General features: G+C 51.3%; 1 protein-coding gene across 1 annotated transcript in view; it reads left to right on the forward strand.

Moving 5' to 3' along the window:
• Positions 1–5,537: 5,537 nt before the first annotated feature.
• The window catches only part of LCK (LCK proto-oncogene, Src family tyrosine kinase), a 189,473-nt gene continuing 169,155 nt past the window's right edge, over positions 5,538–25,855 (forward strand). The window contains exon 1 of the mRNA XM_075336154.1: positions 5,538–5,586. The gene's annotated coding sequence lies outside the window, so the exon portion shown is untranslated. The remainder of the gene's footprint in view (positions 5,587–25,855) is intronic.

Consider the following 25,855-nt stretch of genomic DNA (forward strand, 5'->3'; position numbering starts at 1 on the left):
CCCGGCAATACAAACAAACAAATGCCGGCTAAAAAGAAGGGGACCGGCGGGGGGATGTTGCTGGACTCCCCTGTGCCTCCATGTGAAGGCATTGCACGGTTCCTGAGGAGCGCTGCGGGACAAGGCCTGACACAGACAGACCCCATCATGGCGCCCGCTGAAGAATCCGGGGGGCATTCCCAGCCTCAGATCCACCAGGTAGAGAGCACGCAGGGGACCGCACAGAGGGATGGGAGCCCCCACAGACAGACTGGAGCGCACCGAGAGGAGGCAGGAATGGACGGGAGACCGCGGTATCAGGGCACCCCCTCCTTACCTGACATGGCGGCGGTCACACGTGGAGTGGATGTTTCTCACTGCTGCAGGGAGACAGACGGCGTCGCAGCCACAGCAGCTATTGAAGCGGGACCACAGGCAGAGGGTGACAAGCATCAGACCTCCCCTCAGCTGCAGCAGAGATTACCGATTACAACAGCGTCTGCAGCCCTCTCAGAAAATAGGCGGGAAATTCAACACCTCAGCCCTACTGAACTTACACTCTCATATGCAGCCGTGTGTGCGCTCCCTAACAACATAAACACTGCTGGGCAACATGAGCCTGCAGACAATGGGTCTCCTACCCTGGCTCCTGATCACTCTTCACTGTCCCCGATTAAACAGCTCTTCACACAGCCAGAGAGGAGTTCCCCCTCTGTCCATAAGTCAGTGTCAATGCCTCAAAGTAGTGCTCTGACAGTGGGGACTCCCTCCTCCCCGGAAAAAGGCACGACCCCTGCTATATTTAGATCTTCACCATCCAGCTCGGGGGACGGGGATATGCAGGAAGGGACACAGGAGGACTGTGTGTGGGATGACCTTAAAGCTAGAATACGGACTATCCCCACCAGAGAAGAAATGGAAAACTACATTTCCAGACTAGAAGCCTCCTACAAAGCAGAATCGGCTTCAATCAGGGGAGAGGTGCAACAACTGGCATAACGGGTGACTGCGTCCGAGTCCTGCAATACCTCTATCTCACTGCAACTGACGGCACAAGCAACGGCATTATCTACACAAGCCCAGCAAATAGAACACTTAACGGATTTGCTTGATGATCTGGAAAACAGAGGGAGGCGGAACAACATCAGGGTAAGAGGCATCCCAGAATCCATTGCTCCCCAAGAATTGGATGAGGCACTACGACATCTTTTCAACTCTATACTGGGCCTCCCACGGGACTCCCGCTTGGAATTGGATAGGGCGCACAGGTCTCTGGGCCCTAAACCGGTCGAAGGAGCTGGTTCACGGGACATCATATGTAAAGTCCACAAATACAAGATAAAAGAAGAAATCCTGAGGAAGGCGCGACAGAAGGACTCCATCCTATTCAATAACACGCCGATTCAATTGCTACAGGACCTATCTCGACATACGCTACAAAAGCGCAGGGTCCTTAGACCCCTACTGGATGCTCTGAGACAGAGAAACATCCTCTACTCCTGGGGTTTTCCCTTTAAATTGCAAGTCCGGCACGGCGATTTATCACATGTGCTCCAGTCTCCAAAAGATATACCAGATTTCTGTTCGGCCCTTGGGATTCCCGTGGTACATATCAAAGCTATCGAGTGGCCACACGTCCACGGGATCCCGGGGGTGGCAGCGGAAACTCCTCGGTCGCAGCAGGTTCGCAGAAGGGACCGGGGCCCGAGGCGGCGTAGTGGTGCGCAGTCCGGAGCACCATCACCAAGCGGGAAATGAGAGTTGACTGCTTCCAACGGGGATTATGGATGCGTAAGGCGAAATTGATGGTTATGACATTAGGGGCATTTGGGTCTGTGCAGGCGTAGTTGCGCACCAATATTTCTAAAGTTGGTATTGTTAATTTGATTCTACATCTCTACAGAATTTACTGTGTTTTTGGATTAATGGGTTGGGTACAATTAAGTGTACATATACAACTGAGTTGGGCCTGGGTCTGTCCCGGCGGGGAGCATGCCTCTGTTGAAAGTTCACGTTCCCTTGGGGCTCTACACACTGCCGGCAGGTGTAGAATATACTGGCCCCCAATTGTTTAAAGTTAACCTTTACTCACTCTGAGTAAATTTCATAGGTTATTTGCATAACTATTCTCTTGTCTGGTATTGGGATTTTTTGAATCTCCTATATCACCCCCCTTTTTTTTTTTTTTCTTCTCTCATCCATTCCTGCAGTAATTCTCACTCTTTCTCTCTAGCTCTCTCTTATTCTCTCTCTCTTTATCTCTATCCCTTTCTCTCTTTCTCGCTCTCTCTCTCTTACTGTTCCCCCTCTCTCTCGCTCTCCCTCTCTCTATTTCTCTCTTCCTATAAGTCTCTCCCTCGTTCTCTCTCTCTTTCTTTTCCCCCTTCTCCTCCCCGTCAAATTTTTTTTTTCCATTCCTCTTTTTCTTTCTCTCTCTACCTCTTTCCGCTCTATATACCTGCAGCTTTGCCTTCACTTCACCCACTTGCCTTAAACCCCCCTTTTCCCCCTGACTCCGCGTGTAACCCTAACTTTCCTAGTGTTTTTGTCCTGATAGAGGCGCTGTACTGAACCAAGATGCCACACCTTAAGCTGGGCTCACTGAATGTTCGAGGCCTTAACACCCCTCAGAAGAGGTCCCACATATTATATGAGATGCATAAACAAAGAACACAGATTATAATATTACAAGAAACCCATTTTAAAACTGGACATGTACCCGACATTCGGAATAGATACTACACACAGTGGTTCCACAGTACGAATATTGAGTCGAGGTCCAAGGGAGTTTCAATAGGGCTACACAAAAACCTGATACATTCAGTGATAGATTCCAAAATAGACGAGGCAGGTAGATACGTGATATTAAAAATCAAGATATGCTCTGTAACGTATACGATCGCAGGATGGTACGGCCCTAATTGTAATCAGACTAACGCTTGTCGCTCTTTCCTAAAGGTCCTGTCAGAATTTGCGGAGGGGGAGGTGTTGGTGGGCGGCAACTTCAATTTTACATTAAATCCGGTAGTAGACGTGTCAACTGGAAGGAGTGTCATACCTCAGAGACGCCTGGCAACCCTGAAACGTGAGTTGCACAACACTCATCTGGTGGATGTCTGGAGAATCATGCATCCCCAGGATAGGGATTACACATTTTTCTCCACCCCACATCAGACATATAGTCGAATCGACTTTTTTCTGGTCAGCCAGAGAGTCCTCTCATGGCATCCGACCCCCACCATTGGGAGTATGCTCTGGTCTGATCATGCCCCGGTCTTCTTGGATATCTCTCCCCCAGATTTCCCGAACCGTTCATGGACATGGAGGTTGAATGACTCCCTATTGAGAGATGAGGGGTGCATAGCGGAGGTAAAAGAGTCGATGGAGTTTTTTGTGTCCTCACATGCAGCCGACCCTACGCCCTTACCCTTCCAATGGGAGGCTTTTAAATGTGTTATCCGAGGGATTCTAATTAAACACGGAGCACGAATTAAAAAGGAAAAAACTGTGGAAATTTCCTTGCTTCTCAGGGAAATTTCCACGCTAGAAGCCTCTCATAAATCCAGCTCCTCCCCAGAAACGCTGGCCAAGCTTTCTACAACCAGGGAGGCTCTACGTAGATTACTAAACAGCAGACTACTTAAATTTCAGACCCAATTTAGAAAGGTGCTGTATAGACACTCTGACAAATGTGGTCGGCCGCTCTCACGCCTTCTTCACCCTCGAGATCAGGCCATGTATATTCCTAAACTGAAGGATCGGAAGAATATTGATGCATACGACCCCACTAAGATACTGGGTATGTTTGAGGAGTACTATGCAGACTTATATGGTATACAGGGGAAATACTCGGATATGGCCCCACAGGACCTCCAAAAACGCATAGATGGTTATGTTGCAGAAACCCCCCTTCCAGTGTTAGACACGGAGACCATCACACGGTTAGATGACAGGTTTGAGGAAGATGAAATAGCAACAGCAATAGGGGACTCCCCAAGTGGGAAAAGCTCGGGCCCAGACGGATTCTCACCAGCTTTTTACAAATTATTCAAGAACCAAATTACCCCTTTTATGACGAGAGTTTATAATTCGGTATCGGATGCATCCCCTTTTGTTCCTCAATCGCTGGAAGCACATATTGCGGTACTGCCAAAGCCCGGGAAGGATCAGTCGGTGGTTTCTAACTACCGCCCGATCTCATTAATAAACATAGATGTAAAAATCTTTGCTAAGCTCCTAGCGAATAGACTGGCCCCCTTATTACCTTCTTTAATACACACAGACCAGGTTGGGTTTGTACAGGGAAGGGAGGCCCGAGACAATGTAAATAAGACGATATAATTAATTGCAAAAGCAACGTCTCAATCGCTACCCCTGGGGCTCTTATCAATAAATGCAGAAAAGGCATTTGATCGTGTGCATTGGGGGTTTATGAGATCTGCGCTGAGCCAAATCGGGTTGGGCCCGAATTTTCTTGGCAAGGTCCTGGCTTTATATTCCGGACCATCAGCTCGGGTTAGAGCAAATGGCGCCCTGTCTAACCGGATAGCGATCAAAAATGGCACCAGACAGGGGTGCCCCCTATCCCCCCTTCTCTATGTCATCGTAATGGAACATCTGGCGGTGGCAATTAGGAGGAATCCCAATATACACGGTCTGAGCCTTGGGCACAAGGAATACAAAATGGCTATGTACGCGGATGACCTTCTGCTGTACACCTCCTAACCTCTGATCTCATTCCCCTCATTAATAAAAGAATTTGAGCGGTTCGGTAATCTGAGTAATTTCAAAATAAATTATTCCAAAACGGAGGCGTTATATATATCCCTAAAATCGGCAGAGGTCAGAATACTAAAAAATAAATTCCCCTTCCGATGGCAAAATACTTCAATTAAATATCTTGGCGTGTCGGTCCCTTCAAATTTAAGCCTGCTGTACCCCCTGAACTACCAGAATCTCTTAAATAAAACTCTCAGAGACCTTGAGACCTATAATAGAAAACCCCTTTCGTGGTTTGGCCGGATAAATTCTTTTAAAATGGATATCCTCCCTAGGTTCCTTTATATTTTTCAGACAGTCCCTTTAAATCCTCTCCCGGCCTTTTTTAAGACTTTGAGGTCCGCATTGATTTGCTTTGTTTGGAAGAGAGGTAAGCCCCGGATTAGCTACAAGACTCTAGTCCAGACCTGGGCAAGGGGCGGCCCGCGGGCCACATCCGGCCCGCCTGCTCTCTGTGACCGGCCCGCCCGTCTTCAGCCGGTGCAGTGGAGCCGGGCTGCAGCGTGCCGAGCAGGAAGAGATCCTGTGCAGGTCCGCACAGTCAGTGCAGGCAGCGGAACGCAGGAGTCTTTCCTCTGTTCCCTGCCGGCACTAATTGTCAGTGACACACGCGCGCGCTCTGACGCTGTCAGTACTGCGCTGCGTGTGTCATTTCAAAAGTTCCCGCCGGGCAGGAGAAGGAGCAGCACAGCAGACGGAATAATTCATCCTGCACTGTAGGACCTGCGATGATGTCACGCCCATGTGACTGTGTGGGAGGAGACACAGGATGCCGGGCAGAAAGCAAAGATAGTGAATCCTGAAGGAGATGTGGACACATGATGACTGGTAATAAGAAAAGAGCGGACATGAGGGGGAGGGGGGCTGCAGGGTGAGTGGCATATGTGGGAAGATGGAGCTGCAGGGTGAGTGGCATATGTGGGAAGATGGAGCTGCAGGGTGAGTGCATATGTGGGAACATGGAGTTGCAGGGTGAGTGGCATATGTGGGAACATGGAGCTGCAGGGTGAGTGCATATGTGGGAACATGGAGCTGCAGGGTGAGTGCATATGTGGGAAGATGGAGCTGCAGGGTGAGTGGCATATGTGGGAAGATGGAGCTGCAGGGTGAGTGGCATATGTGGGAACATGGAGCTGCAGGGTGAGTGCATATGTGGGAACATGGAGCTGCAGGGTGAGTGCATATGTGGGAACATGGAGCTGCAGGGTGAGTGCATATGTGGGAACATGGAGCTGCAGGGTGAGTGGCATATGTGGGAACATGGAGCTGCAGGGTGAGTGCATATGTGGGAACATGGAGCTGCAGGGTGAGTGCATATGAGGGAACATGGAGCTGCAGGGTGAGTGCATATGAGGGAACATGGAGCTGCAGGGTGAGTGGCATATGTGGGAACATGGAGCTGCAGGGTGAGTGGCATATGTGGGAACATGGAGCTGCAGGGTGAGTGCATATGTGGGAACATGGAGCTGCAGGGTGAGTGCATATGTGGGAACATGGAGCTGCAGGGTGAGTGCATATGTGGGAACATGGAGCTGCAGGGTGAGTGGCATATGTGGGAACATGGAGCTGCAGGGTGAGTGCATATGTGGGAACATGGAGCTGCAGGGTGAGTGCATATGAGGGAACATGGAGCTGCAGGGTGAGTGCATATGTGGGAACATGGAGTTGCAGGGTGAGTGGCATATGTGGGAACATGGAGCTGCAGGGTGAGTGCATATGTGGGAACATGGAGCTGCAGGGTGAGTGCATATGTGGGAAGATGGAGCTGCAGGGTGAGTGGCATATGTGGGAAGATGGAGCTGCAGGGTGAGTGGCATATGTGGGAACATGGAGCTGCAGGGTGAGTGCATATGTGGGAACATGGAGCTGCAGGGTGAGTGCATATGTGGGAACATGGAGCTGCAGGGTGAGTGCATATGTGGGAACATGGAGCTGCAGGGTGAGTGGCATATGTGGGAACATGGAGCTGCAGGGTGAGTGCATATGTGGGAACATGGAGCTGCAGGGTGAGTGCATATGAGGGAACATGGAGCTGCAGGGTGAGTGCATATGAGGGAACATGGAGCTGCAGGGTGAGTGGCATATGTGGGAACATGGAGCTGCAGGGTGAGTGGCATATGTGGGAACATGGAGCTGCAGGGTGAGTGCATATGTGGGAACATGGAGCTGCAGGGTGAGTGCATATGTGGGAACATGGAGCTGCAGGGTGAGTGCATATGTGGGAACATGGAGCTGCAGGGTGAGTGGCATATGTGGGAACATGGAGCTGCAGGGTGAGTGCATATGTGGGAACATGGAGCTGCAGGGTGAGTGCATATGAGGGAACATGGAGCTGCAGGGTGAGTGCATATGAGGGAACATGGAGCTGCAGGGTGAGTGGCATATGTGGGAACATGGAGCTGCAGGGTGAGTGGCATATGTGGGAACATGGAGCTGCAGGGTGAGTGCATATGTGGGAACATGGAGCTGCAGGGTGAGTGCATATGTGGGAACATGGAGCTGCAGGGTGAGTGCATATGTGGGAACATGGAGCTGCAGGGTGAGTGCATATGTGGGAACATGGAGCTGCAGGGTGAGTGCATATGAGGGAACATGGAGCTGCAGGGTGAGTGCATATGTGGGAACATGGAGCTGCAGGGTGAGTGCATATGAGGGAACATGGAGCTGCAGGGTGAGTGCATATGTGGGAACATGGAGCTGCAGGGTGAGTGCATATGTGGGAACATGGAGCTGCAGGGTGAGTGCATATGTGGGAACATGGAGCTGCAGGGTGAGTGCATATGTGGGAACATGGAGCTGCAGGGTGAGTGCATATGAGGGAACATGGAGCTGCAGGGTGAGTGCATATGTGGGAACATGGAGCTGCAGGGTGAGTGCATATGTGGGAACATGGAGCTGCAGGGTGAGTGCATATGTGGGAACATGGAGCTGCAGGGTGAGTGCATATGTGGGAACATGGAGCTGCAGGGTGAGTGCATATGAGGGAACATGGAGCTGCAGGGTGAGTGCATATGTGGGAACATTGAGCTGCAGGGTGAGTGCATATGAGGGAACATGGAGCTGCAGGGTGAGTGCATATGTGGGAACATGGAGCTGCAGGGTGAGTGCATATGTGGGAACATGGAGCTGCAGGGTGAGTGGCATATGTGGGAACATGGAGCTGCAGGGTGAGTGCATATGTGGGAACATGGAGCTGCAGGGTGAGTGCATATGAGGGAACATGGAGCTGCAGGGTGAGTGCATATGTGGGAACATGGAGCTGCAGGGTGAGTGCATATGTGGGAACATGGAGTTGCAGGGTGAGTGCATATGTGGGAACATGGAGCTGCAGGGTGAGTGCATATGTGGGAACATGGAGCTGCAGGGTGAGTGCATATGTGGGAACATGGAGCTGCAGGGTGAGTGCATATGTGGGAACATGGAGTTGCAGGGTGAGTGCATATGTGGGAACATGGAGCTGCAGGGTGAGTGGCATATGTGGGAACATGGAGCTGCAGGGTGAGTGGCATATGTGGGAAGATGGAGCTGCAGGGTGAGTGGCATATGTGGGAACATGGAGCTGCAGGGTGAGTGGCATATGTGGGAACATGGAGCTGCAGGTTGAGTGGCATATGTGGGAACATGGAGCTGCAGGGTGAGTGCATATGTGGTAACATGGAGCTGCAGGGTGAGTGCATATGTGGGAACATGGAACTGCAGGGTGAGTGCATATGTGGGAACATGGAGTTGCAGGGTGAGTGCATATGTGGGAACATGGAGCTGCAGGGTGAGTGGCATATGTGGGAACATGGAGTTGCAGGGTGAGTGGCATATGTGGGAACATGGAGCTGCAGGGTGAGTGGCATATGTGGGAACATGGAGCTGCAGGGTGAGTGGCATATGTGGGAACATGGAGCTGCAGGGTGAGTGGCATATGTGGGAACATGGAACTGCAGGGTGAGTGCATATGTGGGAACATGGAGCTGCAGGGTGAGTGCATATGTGGGAACATGGAGCTGCAGGGTGAGTGCATATGTGGGAAGATGGAGCTGCAGGGTGAGTGGCATATGTGGGAACATGGAGCTGCAGGGTGAGTGGCATATGTGGGAACATGGAGCTGCAGGGTGAGTGGCATATGTGGGAAGATGGAGCTGCAGGGTGAGTGGCATATGTGGGAACATGGAGCTGCAGGGTGAGTGGCATATGTGGGAACATGGAGCTGCAGGGTGAGTGCATATGTGGGAACATGGAGCTGCAGGGTGAGTGGCATATGTGGGAAGATGGAGTTGCAGGGTGAGTGGCATATGTGGGAAGATGGAGCTGCAGGGTGAGTGCATATGTGGGAAGATGGAGCTGCAGGGTGAGTGGCATATGTGGGAACATGGAGTTGCAGGGTGAGTGGCATATGTGGGAACATGGAGCTGCAGGGTGAGTGGCATATGTGGGAACATGGAGCTGCAGGGTGAGTGGCATATGTGGGAAGATGGAGCTGCAGGGTGAGTGGCATATGTGGGAAGATGGAGTTGCAGGGTGAGTGGCATATGTGGGAAGATGGAGCTGCAGGGTGAGTGGCATATGAGGGAAGATGGAGCTGCAGGGTGAGTGGCATATGTGGGAAGATGGAGCTGCAGGGTGAGTGCATATGAGGGAAGATGGAGTTGCAGGGTGAGTGGCATATGAGGGAAGATGGAGTTGCAGGGTGAGTGGCATATGTGGGAAGATGGAGTTGCAGGGTGAGTGGCATATGTGGGAAGATGGAGTTGCAGGGTGAGTGGCATATGTGGGAAGATGGAGCTGCAGGGTGAGTGGCATATGAGGGAAGATGGAGCTGCAGGGTGAGTGGCATATGTGGGAAGATGGAGCTGCAGGGTGAGTGCATATGAGGGAAGATGGAGCTGCAGGGTGAGTGCATATGAGGGAAGATGGAGTTGCAGGGTGAGTGGCATATGAGGGAAGATGGAGTTGCAGGGTGAGTGGCATATGTGGGAAGATGGAGTTGCAGGGTGAGTGCATATGAGGGAAGATGGAGTTGCAGGGTAAGTGGCATATGAGGGAAGATGGAGTTGCAGGGTGAGTGGCATATGTGGGAACATGGAGCTGCAGGGTGAGTGCATATGTGGGAACATGGAGCTGCAGGGTGAGTGGCATATGTGGGAAGATGGAGTTGCAGGGTGAGTGGCATATGTGGGAAGATGGAGCTGCAGGGTGAGTGGCATATGTGGGAACATGGAGTTGCAGGGTGAGTGGCATATGTGGGAACATGGAGCTGCAGGGTGAGTGGCATATGTGGGAACATGGAGTTGCAGGGTGAGTGGCATATGTGGGAAGATGGAGTTGCAGGGTGAGTGCATATGAGGGAAGATGGAGCTGCAGGGTGAGTGCATATGAGGGAAGATGGAGTTGCAGGGTGAGTGGCATATGTGGGAAGATGGAGTTGCAGGGTGAGTGGCATATGTGGGAAGATGGAGCTGCAGGGTGAGTGGCATATGAGGGAAGATGGAGCTGCAGGGTGAGTGGCATATGTGGGAAGATGGAGCTGCAGGGTGAGTGCATATGAGGGAAGATGGAGCTGCAGGGTGAGTGCATATGAGGGAAGATGGAGTTGCAGGGTGAGTGGCATATGAGGGAAGATGGAGTTGCAGGGTGAGTGGCATATGTGGGAAGATGGAGTTGCAGGGTGAGTGCATATGAGGGAAGATGGAGTTGCAGGGTAAGTGGCATATGAGGGAAGATGGAGTTGCAGGGTGAGTGGCATATGAGAGCTGCAGACTGACAGAAGGATGTGAAGGGGTGCAGAGTGTTTGAGAGGGGTAAGTTGGGGTACAGGCAGGGTGAAATATGTGGGCAGGGTGTGTGACATATGGGGGTGTAGTATAATACAGGTGTACTATATGGAGGTGTAGTATATTACAGGTGTGCTATATGGAGGTGTAGTATATTACAAGTGTGCTATATGGGGGTGTACTATATTACAGGTGTAGTATATGGGGTGTAGTGATGTAGTATATTACAGGTGTGCTATATGGAGGTGTAGTATATTACAGGTGTGCTATATGGAGGTGTACTATATTACAGGTGTAGTATAATACAGGTGTGCTATATAGGGGGTGTAGTGATGTAGTATATTACAGGTGTGCTATATGGAGGGGTAGTATATTACAGGTGTACTATATGGAGGTGTAGTATATTACAGGTGTACTATATGGAGGTGTAGTATATTACAGGTGTGCTATATGGAGGGGTAGTATATTACAGGTGTACTATATGGAGGTGTAGTATATTACAGGTGTGCTATATGGAGGTGTAGTATATTACCAGTGTGCTATATGGGGGTGTACTATATTACAGGTGTAGTATATGGGGTGTAGTGATGTAGTATATTACAGGTGTGCTATATGGAGGTGTAGTATATTACAGGTGTGCTATATGGAGGTGTACTATATTACAGGTGTAGTATATGGGGTGTAGTGATGTAGTATATTACAGGTGTAGTATATAGGGGTGTAATGATGTAGTATATCGGAGGTGTATTATATAGTGGTGTAGTATAATACAGGTGTATATGGGGGTGTAGTATATTACAGGTATATGGAGGGAGTGTAGTATAATACAGGTGTATATGGGGGGTGTAGTATAATACAGGTGTAGTATATAGGGGTGTAGTGGTGTAGTTTATTACAGGTGTAGTATATGGAGGGGGTGTAGTGATGTAATATATTGGGTAGAACTGAGGTAATTATATTAGTCCGGCCCTCTAAACCAATCCCAATTTCTCATGCGGCCCCATGGGAAAATTAATTGCCCACCCCTGCTCTAGTCCTATCTAAGCAGAGGGGAGGAGCTGGGTTGCCGGACATACAGGCCTATCATAGAGCTTCCCTGGTTGCCCGCTTGTTAGACTGGCGATTCCATAAAGAGACCAAGCAATGGGTGGAGTTGGAACAGACCTTTTCTCGGGTCCCCCTGGGAGGACTCCCATGGATCCAGAAGGAGGACATGGAAGTGGAAAAGAAGCAGATAGACCTGAGTGGGATTCTGCCTTGGAGGCCTGGGAAAACATAGAATCCAAGGGCAGCCTTTCGGAAAGCCCCACTCCACTGGCCCCCCTGTTTGATAATCCAGACTTCCCTCCGGGTTGTAACACGAATAGGTTCCTGGGGTGGGAGAGGGGAACAGATGTAAGAATGGGTCAGATCCTGCGGGGCAAATACCTGCAGTCTTTCGTGGAATTACAGGCCACATTCCCTGACATCCATCTGAACTGGTTTGAATATTTGCAACTGCACTCTTTTGTGCGATCTTGGCTCAAGGGGGGACCTCCTCCGGATGCGACTACGTCTACACCATTCGAAAAATTATTTTTGCAACCGTCGCCGCCCGCACACTCGATCTCATTCATATATCGCTTGATTAATGAGGCTCACTGCTCGGAGGACCCAGGGTATATCCGAGTATGGGAGACGGAACTTGGGCTCAGTTTGTCAGGGGAAGAGAAGCGGAAGGCTTTCCTGTTCTCTCACAAAATTTCAGTAGCCTGCAGTGCCCAGGAAAAGAGCTACAAGCGTTGGCAAGATGGTACCAGTGTCCTGCCACATTACACAGAGTTTTCCCATCAGTCCCGGAATGCTGCTGGCGATGCGGAAGGGACAAGGGCACGCTAACACATATATGGTGGGCATGCCAGAAACTGTCCAGCTTCTGGTCTCAGGTGTTTCAAGTATATAACCAAATGTCGGGCGAGAACATCACCCCGTCAATTAAAATGGCACTTCTGTCAATACTTCCCGGTTCGTTGAGGCAGCAAATGAAGAGCCTTTTACGATTTTGCCTGATAGCAGCCCGAGCAGTCATTCCGAGGCATTGGAGAACCACGGAGGCCCCCACTATTGGGGAGTGGCAGACAGAGATGTCACACATTTGTCACATGGAGGAACTTTCAGCAATGGTGATGGGAAGTAATAAAAAATTTATTAAAGTAAAGTGATGTTCAAGGAGTCCTCGAGCTTCCAAGCCTTGTTTCGGTAACAGCACATACCCAAATACCCTCCTCCCCTTCCCTTCCCCTCAACCCCTTGGTCTTATCCCTCTAGGTATCTTATTTTCCTCTACTCACTTTTCTCATCTGTCTTATTATTATGGGAATGCGTTTTTTTTTTTTGTTTTTTGTTTTTTCCTTTTTTCGATGTTGTTTGTAATCTAATTAGCCACATCCTGAGATGACACAAGCTAGGTGGAAAATCTTAAATAAACCCGGAGGACTCCAACAAATATAAGGTTTTGTGACAAGATACTGAGTTTGAGAGACTGTGTCTGTCTTCGGGTCATCGGGTAATTGCTATAAGGAAGATGTGGCTGTTGTATTACTCAGTATTTTACTCATGCTCGTAGCTACTTATATGTGATTGTGATTTGATGAAAAATTTCAATAAAAATAGAATTATCAAAATTTAAAGTTTTACTATTGTGAGATTTTCAAAATTTGTGCCAAATTTCGATATTTTCACAAATAAACGGAAAACATTTTAACATAAATTTACGACTAACATGAAGTACAATATGTTATGAAAAAACTATCTCAGAATCACTGGCATCCATTGAAAGGTTCCAGAGTTATAGCCTGATAAAGTGATACTGGTCAGAATGGTAAAATTTGGCCTGGCCAGGAACGTGTAAACAGGCTCGTTGGTGAAGACGTTAAGTAGCGTGTGCCTGTGAATGAAGTAGGCAGGCACATCTTACTCCAGTGGCCCCACTCATTAAGATTAAAGGGTACTTTACACGCTGCGATATCGGTACCGATATCGCTAGCGAGCGTACCCGCCCCAGTCAGTTGTGCGACACGGTCAAATTGCTGCCCGTGTCGAACAACATCGCTTACATCCATCACACATACTTACCTGCCTAGCGACGTCGCTGTGACTGGCGAACCGCCTCCTTTCTAAGGGGGCGGTTCGTTCGGCGTCATAGTGACGTCACTAAGTGGCCGCCCAATAGCAGAGGAAGGGCAGAGATGAGCGTGCCAAACATGAGCGCCCACCTCCTTCCTCACTCAGCCAATGATGAATGCAAAGTCTCCGGTAAAACAAACGGCTGGATGGACGGGTCCCACAGACGGCTGCGGTAGCTCTCCCGGTAGGTTGGTGGTGACTGCCTTTCCCTGCACCTGTGTTGTGTTCACGGTTCCAATGGCTTCCCACCGGTAACCCGCTCCCCAGCTTGGATGGATGCTGAGGGAGCCCCTTTTGCCCGCAGGCTCTGGCCCTGGGAACTGTAGCCTTGGCGGTGACTGTATTTCCCTTCACGGTTTGAGCTGTTGCCTTCCATCGGGTCTTGACTGCTGGGAAACCCCGGAGGTTCCCTTCGCTAACGGATTTGACTGGTTTTACGGCGACTCCTAGCCTGGTCGGGGTCCGTAAGCCCTGCCGAATGGTGCTGGCTTCTCTTCGCTCCCCGATCCGGTACCGGCGGGCCACCGCCCGTCCCCGGTCCTTACGGTTCACTTCAATCAGCCCCTCCTGCAGACGGTCACCACCGTCTGCCAACCTTGCTGTATGTGCCCGGGCCACGCACCCGGACACGGTCAGTCTCCTCTACTACCACTTCACTCTTCAACTCTCTAAACTCATCTGACTCCTTTTCCCACCTCCAGGACTGTGAACTCCTTGGTGGGCGGGGCCAACCACCTGGCCCACCCCCTGGTGTGGACATCAGCCCCTGGAGGGAGGCAACAAGGATTTTTGTTTGACCTTGGTGTGCCTAGCCGGGGTGTGGGGTGTGTTGTTGTTGTACCTGTGACGTCCTGGCTTGTCCAGGGCGTCACATTCACCCTTAGTAAAATGCAGACCGTCCGCGGGCTGCTGTCCATCACCGGTTTTATTTTTGGTTAACTGTAGAAAAGGGGTAAAACATATAAAACAGTAAAAACAAGCATTTTTGTATAACTTCCCTTAACGGGAGGTACAGTACTTAAACGTTGCAAATGGTAACGGCTTCCGCTCTTCTCCCACCCAAACAACCTGGCCCTGATGCTACCCTTAAGAAGTGGGCAGCACCCCTTGCCCCAGTCCATCACCAGGCTGCCCGAGCGGGTACGGTCTCTTTCAGGGGACCCGCGTCCATGGGGACCCCTGAACCCCCGGAGGATCGCCACCGGTTACGGTAGTGGCGGGCCTGGGCCATCCCTTTCCTCCAGGCCCATCCTCCCAAATCAGCCTCTCCGGAGGCGGTAACGGTTTCAAGCCAAAACATTTTTATTTACATCCCACTAAGTTTGTGGTTGCCCTGCCAGTTCTCGGGCTTGTCCGTAAGAAGTCCCTTACGCAACGGTTGCAGGAGGTCCCTACGGGGACCAGTTGCTGGCAACGGCTGGTTTAATCAAAGTGCTAATCAGGTTACTTCTTCTGTTGATTACTTATCATTCACAACTTTTAAACTGGTGGTCCCAACGGGGACAACTTGCAGCGGGGCTCCGCTGACTTTGAGGTGGCTACCACCGCAGGGGGTTGGCCCACTCGGGGACCGGTCGGTACATGGGGTTCTCCTTCCATAGGCAGTTCAGTCCAGAACCACTAACGGCCGCTAGGAACGGCGGCGGAGGCAGCATACTTGGGACCCCCTCCTCCATCAGCGGCATTCTCTCTGGACCTCCGGCTGGGGTGCTGGCCCCCGGCTCCCACTCAATCAGGGCTGGTTCTGGAGTTTGGGTGGACTGATCGCGACGCGGCACGGCTGCAGCAGCCCCTTGCTCACGGGCCCCCACTACGGCAACCATTCTGCGCATCTCCGCCTTCCAATCCATCAGCTGCTGCAGGCTCTGCGCCCTCACCTTCAAGCAGACCCGGCCCAGCTCCCGCTCCAGCCACGCAGCAGTCCCGGCGGGGAGCTCACCCGGGCCGCAGTCTTCAAAGGCTACTCCTCCTCGGTTCCCCCAGAGCTCGGATGCCTCGGTGGCGGGTACTCCCGTGCTCCAATTCAAGGACGCCGCCATCTCTCCATCCACGTCCCCCTTAGTCTTTTTCTGGCTCCTCCTCTACAGGGGCGGGGTTTCGGTTTTCGCGCCTCCACTGCTCGAGGAGACGCTCGAGCGGGGACTTTTCGCGCCCAAAATGGCGGCTTCTCAAGATTTTCGGCCGGACACCTCCGGCGGTCACAAGGCGCACCTCTACCAGACGTCCGAGCGGTAAGATCCTGTTCGTGACGCCAAGTTGTCGCGGGCGGAGGAGGGGACGCTGCGGTTCACCCACTGCTCAGGTCCGGCTGCTGCTGCTGCTCGCTCGGTCGGTGGCTCGAGCGGTGGGCCGGATCCCGGGGACTCGAGCGGCGCTCCTCGCCCGTGAGTGAAAGGGGGTGGTTTGGTTTAGGGATATTGTCCGTGACGCCACCCACAGTTGTGGTGAGGTTGTGACACCACCGCTGCTCTGGATGGGGATCCCAGGAGCGATGACAGGGAGCAGCTTGGATGTTGGTTCTCCCCTCCGTGGGTAGGGGGGGTTGGTTGTCCCGGGGCCCGGTGAGGGGTAGGGATGGCAGGCGGGCTACGGGGCCTGGTGAGGTGCAGGGTCGCGGGGGCAGCGCTGTGCCGCACAACACGGTGGTACTCACTCAGCCAATGATGAATGCAAAGTCTCCGGTAAAACAAACGGCTGGATGGACGGGTCCCACAGACGGCTGCGGTAGCTCTCCTGGTAGGTTGGTGGTGACTGCCTTTCCCTGCACCTGTGTTGTGTTCACGGTTCCAATGGCTTCCCACCGGTAACCCGCTCCCCAGCTTGGATGGATGCTGAGGGAGCCCCTTTTGCCCGCAGGCTCTGGCCCTGGGAACTGTAGCCTTGGCGGTGACTGTATTTCCCTTCACGGTTTGAGCTGTTGCCTTCAATCGGGTCTTGACTGCTGGGAAACCCCGGAGATTCCCTTCACTAACGGATTTGACCGGTTTTACGGTGACTCCTTACCTGGTCGGGGTCCGTAAGCCCTGCCGAATAGTGCTGGCTTCTCTTCGCTCCCCGATCCGGTACCGGCGGGCCACCGCCCGTCCCCGGTCCTTATGGTTCACTTCAATCAGCCTCTCCTGCAGATGGTCACCACCGTCTGCCAACCTTGCTGTATGTGCCCGGGCCACGCACCCGGACACGGTCAGTCTCCTCTACTACCACTTCACTCTTCAACTCTCTAAACTCATCTGACTCCTTTTCCCACCTCCAGGACTGTGAACTCCTCGGTGGGCGGGGCCAACCACCTGGCCCACCCCCTGGTGTGGACATCAGCCCCTGGAAGGAGGCAACAAGGATTTTTGTTTGACCTTGGTGTGCCTAGCCGGGGTGTGGGGTGTGTTGTTGTTGTACCTGTGACGTCCTGGCTTGTCCAGGGCGCCACACTAACACGCTTCCTATTGAAGCAGAGCAATCACCGGGAAGAAGAAGCATCTGTGTGAGTACCTCCCAGGACCACTGTAGAACCCAGTGCTGTGAGACAACCAGCAGAGCATTTATCCTGCAAAACGCTCTGCCCCATAAGCAACTTGCCTCTGCAGGAGAGCATAGCAGAACAATATGGAATGTTCTCCACATAGGAATCATGACAGCTAGTCTTAATAAATCGGGGCCATTATTTCTAGAGTTTGCTAGAGTATGATTACATGTATAACCTAATTATAATTATGTGTCATAAGAATGTCTTTGTGGTTGTTCCTATCCTTAGTGTGAAAATAACTCATGATGGTGGGAGGAAATGGGCGATTTAAGTCTTGAAATAAGTAACTTAGACAAAAAGAGATACTTAAGTAAAGTAGAAAACAAAACAGATGGAGACACTGGTAGCCATATTTTTATGGAAACCATTATGTGGAAAGTCATCCGGCATACAAAGAATTAAAGAAGTTGTCCGACCACAAAATCCAAAAAGTTTTTTAAACTATTCTATGCTGTATTGTCATTTAAAGCACCCCTATATTATTATTATTTTATTTTTTTTACTTCTCTACCTCTTGACTTATCCCTATTTTCTGCAGCCACTTTATTTACCTGCAGCTCAACCAAACATGACAACTTCCAGTACTTGTTTGCCAAACCTCACAGTCAGAGCTTGCACGACCCAGCCTCAGTGTCTAGCCCTGTCCTCTGCACACTCATTGGCTGTCAGTATTCTGCCCCAGCACCTGATAGATAAATGAATACTGTGTAATGAAAACTATACATTGCACCTAATGTGAGTCTATAGGATACATACACCATGTGTATAGTATATATATATATATATATATATATATATATATATATATATATATATATGTATATATATATATACAGGGCTGCAACTAGGAATTTCAGGGCCCCATATTGGCAAAATTTCTGAGCCCCTGCCCAAGCTCCGCCCCCACCTCAGCTCCGCCTCCGCCCCACAAATTTTCCATAGTCTCACCGCAACTCTTGGAAAAACTTCACTTCTGCACTACAACCTCACCAATCACACATTAACCATTCACATTGAACACACTGTGACACACGCGCTCACACAACCGTATTGTCGCTCCACGCATGTGACCAGTTGTAAAAGTCCTGTTCGGCGTGGAGACAGCAAGCAGCAGCCCATTTCTATAATAGCCCTTTAGGTGTAATCTGAGTGAATACAGCAAACATACAGGAAAGCCACATTCCTGGGAGAGGATAGTCATCTTTTATCTGCATAGGAAATTAATGGCTCCAGAGCACGTGGTTGGCACATTACATAACGCACACCCTGGACACCAGACCAGTACACACATGCACCATGCTAATATGAAGGGCTCTTACTGTCAGGCTCTGCCTCCATGGAGTCTGTCAGCTGTTTTTTTCCATGCACTAATCTACCTCAGCTGCAGCAGCCTGGCACTATGAAGTGGTCGCCGCGCCCATAATAACTACCCTGCCCCCGATACAGTGATTCAGTGCGCGTCGGCTGGCAGATAAGGCTGCGGTCACTCGGCACAGAGACACAGTCGGCCTCCGCTCACTGCCGGCAGGCGGCCACGGACACTGCTTGTGCCGTCTGTCTCACACTGATGACACAACCGGTGGCTTCCCCATTTGCCCATTTTCTCCAGGGTCCCCACGGCCTTTGGGCCTTGTCTTACCATGTAGCCCGCCGCCAGGACTTGGATTTGCCGCCTTCCGCCTTTGAATTCTGATAATTGTATGAGTCACCACCAGGATGTGAGGACTGCACCTGCGCATCAGCTGACATTAGCACACCTCCTCAATCTGATAGGCTCACTGCATGGCCAGCCCTGCGAAATGTAGTGTCAACATACACGCCCCCTGCCCCTGGGGCCCGGTGAGCAGAGGAATGAAAAGGGAGGGGCCCGGGCTGTCAGCAAGGCCCCCCCTCCTGCCTGCTGCTCACCGGGCCCGCTACAGGAATCCCAGTAGTAATGCCTTGATGGCGGCCCTGTATAAATACACAGTATATATATATATATATATATATATATATATATTATATATTGTGAGACTGTGACCGGGGTTATCTATGACGGCCGGTATGTCTCGCCCCGGTTGTGCTCACTCCATGATAGAAAGTAAATCCACTATAGGGTTAATGCTGTTTCCCTACAGGCTGAAGGAAGGGTTAAATAGAATCAGGAACAAGGGCAGGTGTGCCGGGTGTGAGGGAGTGAACAGAACTCCCTGAGTTTTCTGCTGGAGAGGCACATGTATTTTGTTATGGACTTTTGTTTGGACATTAAAACCGTGTGCTGTGAACCTTTATGCCTGGATCCCGTGTCTTCTGCTGCGCAGCCGACCGTGCTACCTCACATATGGTGGAGAATCGGCGGGCATGACAGCCGGTGAGGTGTAGCATCCATCCCTGGGGACCCAGTAGCACATGTCCTGGATTCGAGCGGCTATACTACAGCCCAAACCCAGCGACGCCATGGAGGAAATACTAAAGCAGCTGGCACACGCTAACGCACAGCAGCAACAGGCTAATGCAGAGCAGCAACAGGCTAATGCACAGCAGCAACAGACCAATGCACACCTGCTCCAATCCTTGCAAGTGCAGGAAAAAAAATTCCAAGAACAGATGGATCAGGCCAATGCACGTCAGCAGCAAGCCTTGCAATTGCAGGAAAAAAGGCACCAAGAACAGATGGTTCTCCTGGCCAAGTCGATCCGTGCCGGACCGGCAGCAACAACCCCGGGACCGGGTGACGACGGCAGCGTCCGGAAAGCGGTGAGACAAGCGTTGCAAAAGATGACCCCGGGTGATGATGTGGAAGCGTTCCTGGCGGTGTTTGAGCGGGTGGCCGAGCGGGAAAAGCTGCCGACCCCGCAGTGGGCTGAGGTATTGTCGCCCTATCTGACGGGGGAACCCCAAAAAGCGTACCTGGACCTCTGTACCGAGGACGCCATTGACTATGTGACCCTGAAAGCCGAAATACTGGCTCGGTTGGGGGTGAATACCTATGTACGGGCTCAGCGGGTAAATCAGTGGTTCTTTGAGGAAGCCAAACCCGTACGCTCCCAGGCCTATGACTTGTTGCATCTTGTAAAAAAGTGGTTGCAGCCTGACACTCTGAGCCCGGCGCAAATGGTGGAAAGGGTAGTAGTGGATCGTTTTGTGCGCACTTTACCCGTCACCGTTCAACGGTGGGTTGGACAGGGTGACCCGAGTACCCTGGACCAATTGTTGTCCCTGGTAGAGCGGCATGTGGCTACGCAGGACTTGATACGGGACACTGAGACTTTGCGTACCGCCCGTCGGTCCGGCCCCTCCAAGCCTAGGGCCAAGGACCCACCGCTGACAACGGTGCAGGAGTCCCCTACCGTCCCGTCTGAGGCCGCGGCCGCCATTCCTGAGGTCCGGAAGGTTCTGTACCCTAAACGACAACCCGTCAAGGGGGTTTCCGTCCCCATTAGATGTTGGCGGTGCCAGCGGGTGGGACATATGGAAGCCCAGTGTCCACTCACCACGGAGCCCATGGATTGGGGGGTTACCCGGCGGGGTTCAATGTATGCTCAGGTGGTGTGTACCGCTGACCTGGTCTCCCCAGAGACGGAGCCCCACTTGTGCCAAATACAGGTGAATGGATGTCCGGTTACAGGATTGTTGGATTCCGGAAGCTTAGTGACCCTTGTGCGATCCACCTTGAGGGCTAAAGTAAAGGCCACAGGACGCACCGTGGGGGTGGTTTGCATACATGGGGACCGCCGCGACTATCCCACGGGGATTGTCACCATCACAGCACCTTGCGGTCAGGTGCAACATGAAGTGGGACTTCTTAACACTCTTCCTTATGACGTGATCGTAGGAAGGGATCTGCCCTATTTTTGGACTTTATGGAGGGGACCCCCTAAGTCCCCTCAGATATTGGTTGGTCCGGGACCTGAGCCCTACAATCCTGAATCCGGGACACCTGCCGTAGGGGTCACCATGATAGGGACAGAGTGTGAACCCGGTAGGTCGCCCCTAGAGGTATTGGCAGGAGAGGCTGAGACGGTCGAGCCCATCCCGGAGTTGGAGGCGTCCCCGGATACGTTTGGGACAGCCCAACTCCAGGACCCTACGTTGATACATGCCCGGAGTCGGGTGACAGTAGTTGACGGGGTGGCACAGCTGCCCGGTGCCCAGGTAAGGTACCCCCATTTCGCTCTTAAGCAGGATTTACTCTACCGGGTAGATGAAATACGGGGCGTGGGGGTAGAACAGTTGGTGGTGCCCCAGCCGCATCGCCGGCGGGTCCTCGACTTGGCTCATAAACACCTGATGAGTGGCCACCTAGGGGTCAAGAAAACGCAGGAGCGAATATTGCAAAGGTTCTGGGGAGTCTTTGGGGAGGTAAAACGGTTCTGCGAAACCTGCCCGGAGTGTCAGCTTACCGCACCCCTGACCCATTTTCGCAGTCCGTTGGTACCGTTACCCATTATAGAAGTCCCTTTTGAATGGATAGGGATGGATCTGGTGGGGCCCCTCGTAAAGTCCGCTCGAGGGCACCAACACATCCTAGTGATCGTTGACTATGCCACCCGGTATCCCGAGGCGATACCTCTCAGACATACTGCAGCAAAGCTTATAGCTCGGGAGTTGTTTGCTGTGTTCTTCCGGGTGGGGTTGCCCAAGGAGATCCTTACGGATCAGGGGACCCCATTCATGTCTAAAGTGACCAAAGAGCTATGCCGGCTACTCCAGATCAAGCAGTTGCGTACGTCTGTGTATCATCCTCAAACGGACGGTTTAGTCGAGCGTTTCAATAAAACCCTGAAAACCATGCTAAGAAGGGTGATCTCAAAAGACGGGAAAGACTGGGATATGATGCTTCCCTACTTGATGTTTGCCATACGAGAGGTGCCACAGGCATCCACGGGGTTTTCGCCTTTTGAATTGTTATACGGGCGACATCCCCGGGGATTGTTGGACCTGGCAAAAGAAACATGGGAACAAGAGCCCACCCCCCATAAAAGTGTGATCGAACACATTTTAGGTATGCAGAACCGCATAAGCGCGGTCATGCCAATTGTGAAGGAGCATTTACAGGAGGCTCAGGCCGCGCAAAGCGGCCGCTACAATAGACAAGCCACCGTGCGGACCTTTAAACCCGGGGATCGGGTGTTGGTATTAATCCCCACGGCGGAGAGTAAATTCCTGGCTCAGTGGCAAGGCCCCTACGAGATAAAGGAAAGAGTCGGGGTGGTTAACTATAAAGTATTGCAGCCCGGTAGGCGGAAACCTGAACAAATATACCATGTCAACCTATTAAAACCTTGGCAGGAACGGGAAAGCCTGATGGCTGTTTTTTCCCCACCTCCCTCCTCTTCGGGTCGTTCACATCCGGCTCCAGCGACCTCCGGAGAGGACGAACCGGAAGTAAGGATTGGAGAAGCCCTCACCAAGCAACAGAGGCGAGAGGCCAGACGGTTGGTTCAGCAGAACCCCGATGTCTTCTCCGAGCTGCCCGGTAGGACCAGTCTGATACGACACGATATTGTCACCAAGCCCCACCTGAAGGTACGCCTGAAGTCATACCGGGTACCGGAGGCTCGACGACAAGCCATATCGGAGGAAGTAAAGACAATGTTACGCCTGGGGGTCATCGAAAAATCCCGGAGTGAATGGGCTAGTCCAATTGTCCTAATACCAAAACCCGATGGCTCCTTAAGGTTCTGCAATGACTTTAGGAGATTGAACGAAATATCCAAGTTCGATCTCTACCCCATGCCCCGGGTGGATGAGCTGATTGATAGGCTGGGACAAGCGCGATATTTTACCACGCTCGACCTGACCAAGGGGTACTGGCAGGTGCCACTGACGGAGTCCGCCAAGGAGAAAACCGCTTTTGTTACGCCAGAGGGTCTCTTCCACTATGTTGTCTTGCCTTTTGGGTTACATGGCGCTCCGGCCACGTTCCAGAGGTTGATGGACTTAGTGCTGGAACCCCACCAGTTGTATGCATCAGCGTACCTGGATGACATCATTATTTACAGCTCCGATTGGCAGACCCACTTGGAACAGGTACAAGCGGTGGTGGACGCGCTTCGAACAGCCGGATTGACAGCCAATCCCAAGAAATGTGCATTGGGACTCACGGAAGCCCGCTACTTGGGCTACGTGATAGGCCAAGGAGTGATTAAGCCCCAAATTAACAAGGTTGAGGCGATCCAGAAGTGGCCTAGACCCCTGACCACGAAGCAGGTTAGGGCCTTCCTGGGTATCGTGGGGTACTACAGGAGGTTTGTAAAGGATTTTGCGGGACTATCAGCCCCCTTGACGGACCTTCTTAAAGGCAAGAAGTCCGTCATGGTGCGCTGGACTCTGCAGGCCGAGGACTCCTTCCGGGCCCTGAAGGAGGTCCTGTGCGGACAGCCCGTTCTGGTCAACCCTGATTTCTGGAAGGAGTTCATAGTACAGACTGACGCCTCGGAGGTCGGCCTGGGGGCAGTGCTGTCTCAGGTGGTTCAGGGGGAGGAACACCCCATCACCTTCTTAAGTAGGAAACTCACCCCTCCCGAGCGGAATTATAGCGTAGTGGAGAAGGAGTGCCTGGCGATCAAGTGGGCCTTGGAGTCCCTACGCTATTACCTGCTGGGACGTCAGTTTCGCTTGGTGACGGATCACTCTCCACTGGTCTGGATGAGGTCCGCCAAGGAACGGAATGCCCGGGTTACCCGGTGGTTCCTTTCTCTGCAGAACTTCCGGTTTACGGTTGAACACCGGGCCGGTAGGTTGCAGGGCAACGCCGATGCCTTGTCCCGCGGCCCGTGTTTGATGGCTGGAGTTCAACCCCGCACGCTTGAACTGAGGGGGGGGGTATGTGAGACTGTGACCGGGGTTATCTATGACGGCCGGTATGTCTCGCCCCGGTTGTGCTCACTCCATGATAGAAAGTAAATCCACTATAGGGTTAATGCTGTTTCCCTACAGGCTGAAGGAAGGGTTAAATAGAATCAGGAACAAGGGCAGGTGTGCCGGGTGTGAGGGAGTGAACAGAACTCCCTGAGTTTTCTGCTGGAGAGGCACATGTATTTTGTTATGGACTTTTGTTTGGACATTAAAACCGTGTGCTGTGAACCTTTATGCCTGGATCCCGTGTCTTCTGCTGCGCAACCGACCGTGCTACCTCACAATATATACATACAGACGCACGTTTCTACATACACACGTATATATATATATATACAGTTAGGTCCAGAAATATTTGGACAGTGACACAAGTTTTGTTATTTTAGCTGTTTACAAAAACATGTTCAGAAATACAATTATATATATATATAATATGGGCTGAAAGTGCACACTCCCAGCTGCAATATGAGAGTTTTCACATCCAAATCGGAGAAAGGGTTTAGGAATCATAGCTCTGTAATGCATAGCCTCCTCTTTTTCAAGGGACCAAAAGTAATTGGACAAGGGACTCTAAGGGCTGCAATTAACTCTGAAGGCGTCTCCCTCGTTAACCTGTAATCAATGAAGTAGTTAAAAGGTCTGGGGTTGATTACAGGTGTGTGGTTTTGCATTTGGAAGCTGTTGCTGTGACCAGACAACATGCGGTCTAAGGAACTCTCAATTGAGGTGAAGCAGAACATCCTGAGGCTGAAAAAAAAGAAAAAATCCATCAGAGAGATAGCAGACATGCTTGGAGTAGCAAAATCAACAGTCGGGTACATTCTGAGAAAAAAGGAATTGACTGGTGAGCTTGGGAACTCAAAAAGGCCTGGGCGTCCACGGATGACAACAGTGGTGGATGATCGCCGCATACTTTCTTTGGTGAAGAAGAACCCGTTCACAACATCAACTGAAGTCCAGAACACTCTCAGTGAAGTAGGTGTATCTGTCTCTAAGTCAACTGTAAAGAGAAGTCTCCATGAAAGTAAATACAAAGGGTTCACATCTAGATGCAAACCATTCATCAATTCCAAAAATAGACAGGCCAGAGTTAAATTTGCTGAAAAACATCTCATGAAGCCAGCTCAGTTCTGGAAAAGTATTCTATGGACAGATGAGACAAAGATCAACCTGTACCAGAATGATGGGAAGAAAAAAGTTTGGAGAAGAAAGGGAACGGCACATGATCCAAGGCACACCACATCCTCTGTAAAACATGGTGGAGGCAACGTGATGGCATGGGCATGCATGGCTTTTAATGGCACTGGGTCACTTGTGTTTATTGATGACATAACAGCAGACAAGAGTAGCCGGATGAATTCTGAAGTGTACCGGGATATACTTTCAGCCCAGATTCAGCCAAATGCCGCAAAGTTGATCGGACGGCGCTTCATAGTACAGATGGACAATGACCCCAAGCATACAGCCAAAGCTACCCAGGAGTTCATGAGTGCAAAAAAGTGGAACATTCTGCAATGGCCAAGTCAATCACCAGATCTTAACCCAATTGAGCATGCATTTCACTTGCTCAAATCCAGACTTAAGACGGAAAGACCCACAAACAAGCAAGACCTGAAGGCTGCGGTTGTAAAGGCCTGGCAAAGCATTAAGAAGGAGGAAACCCAGCGTTTGGTGATGTCCATGGGTTCCAGACTTAAGGCAGTGATTGCCTCCAAAGGATTCGCAACAAAATATTGAAAATAAAAATATTTTGTTTGGGTTTGGTTTATTTGTCCAATTACTTTTGACCTCCTAAAATGTGGAGTGT

The sequence above is a fragment of the Anomaloglossus baeobatrachus genome, chromosome 2 (genome assembly GCF_048569485.1).
Source record: "Anomaloglossus baeobatrachus isolate aAnoBae1 chromosome 2, aAnoBae1.hap1, whole genome shotgun sequence".
Classification (NCBI taxonomy): Eukaryota; Metazoa; Chordata; class Amphibia; order Anura; family Aromobatidae; genus Anomaloglossus; species Anomaloglossus baeobatrachus.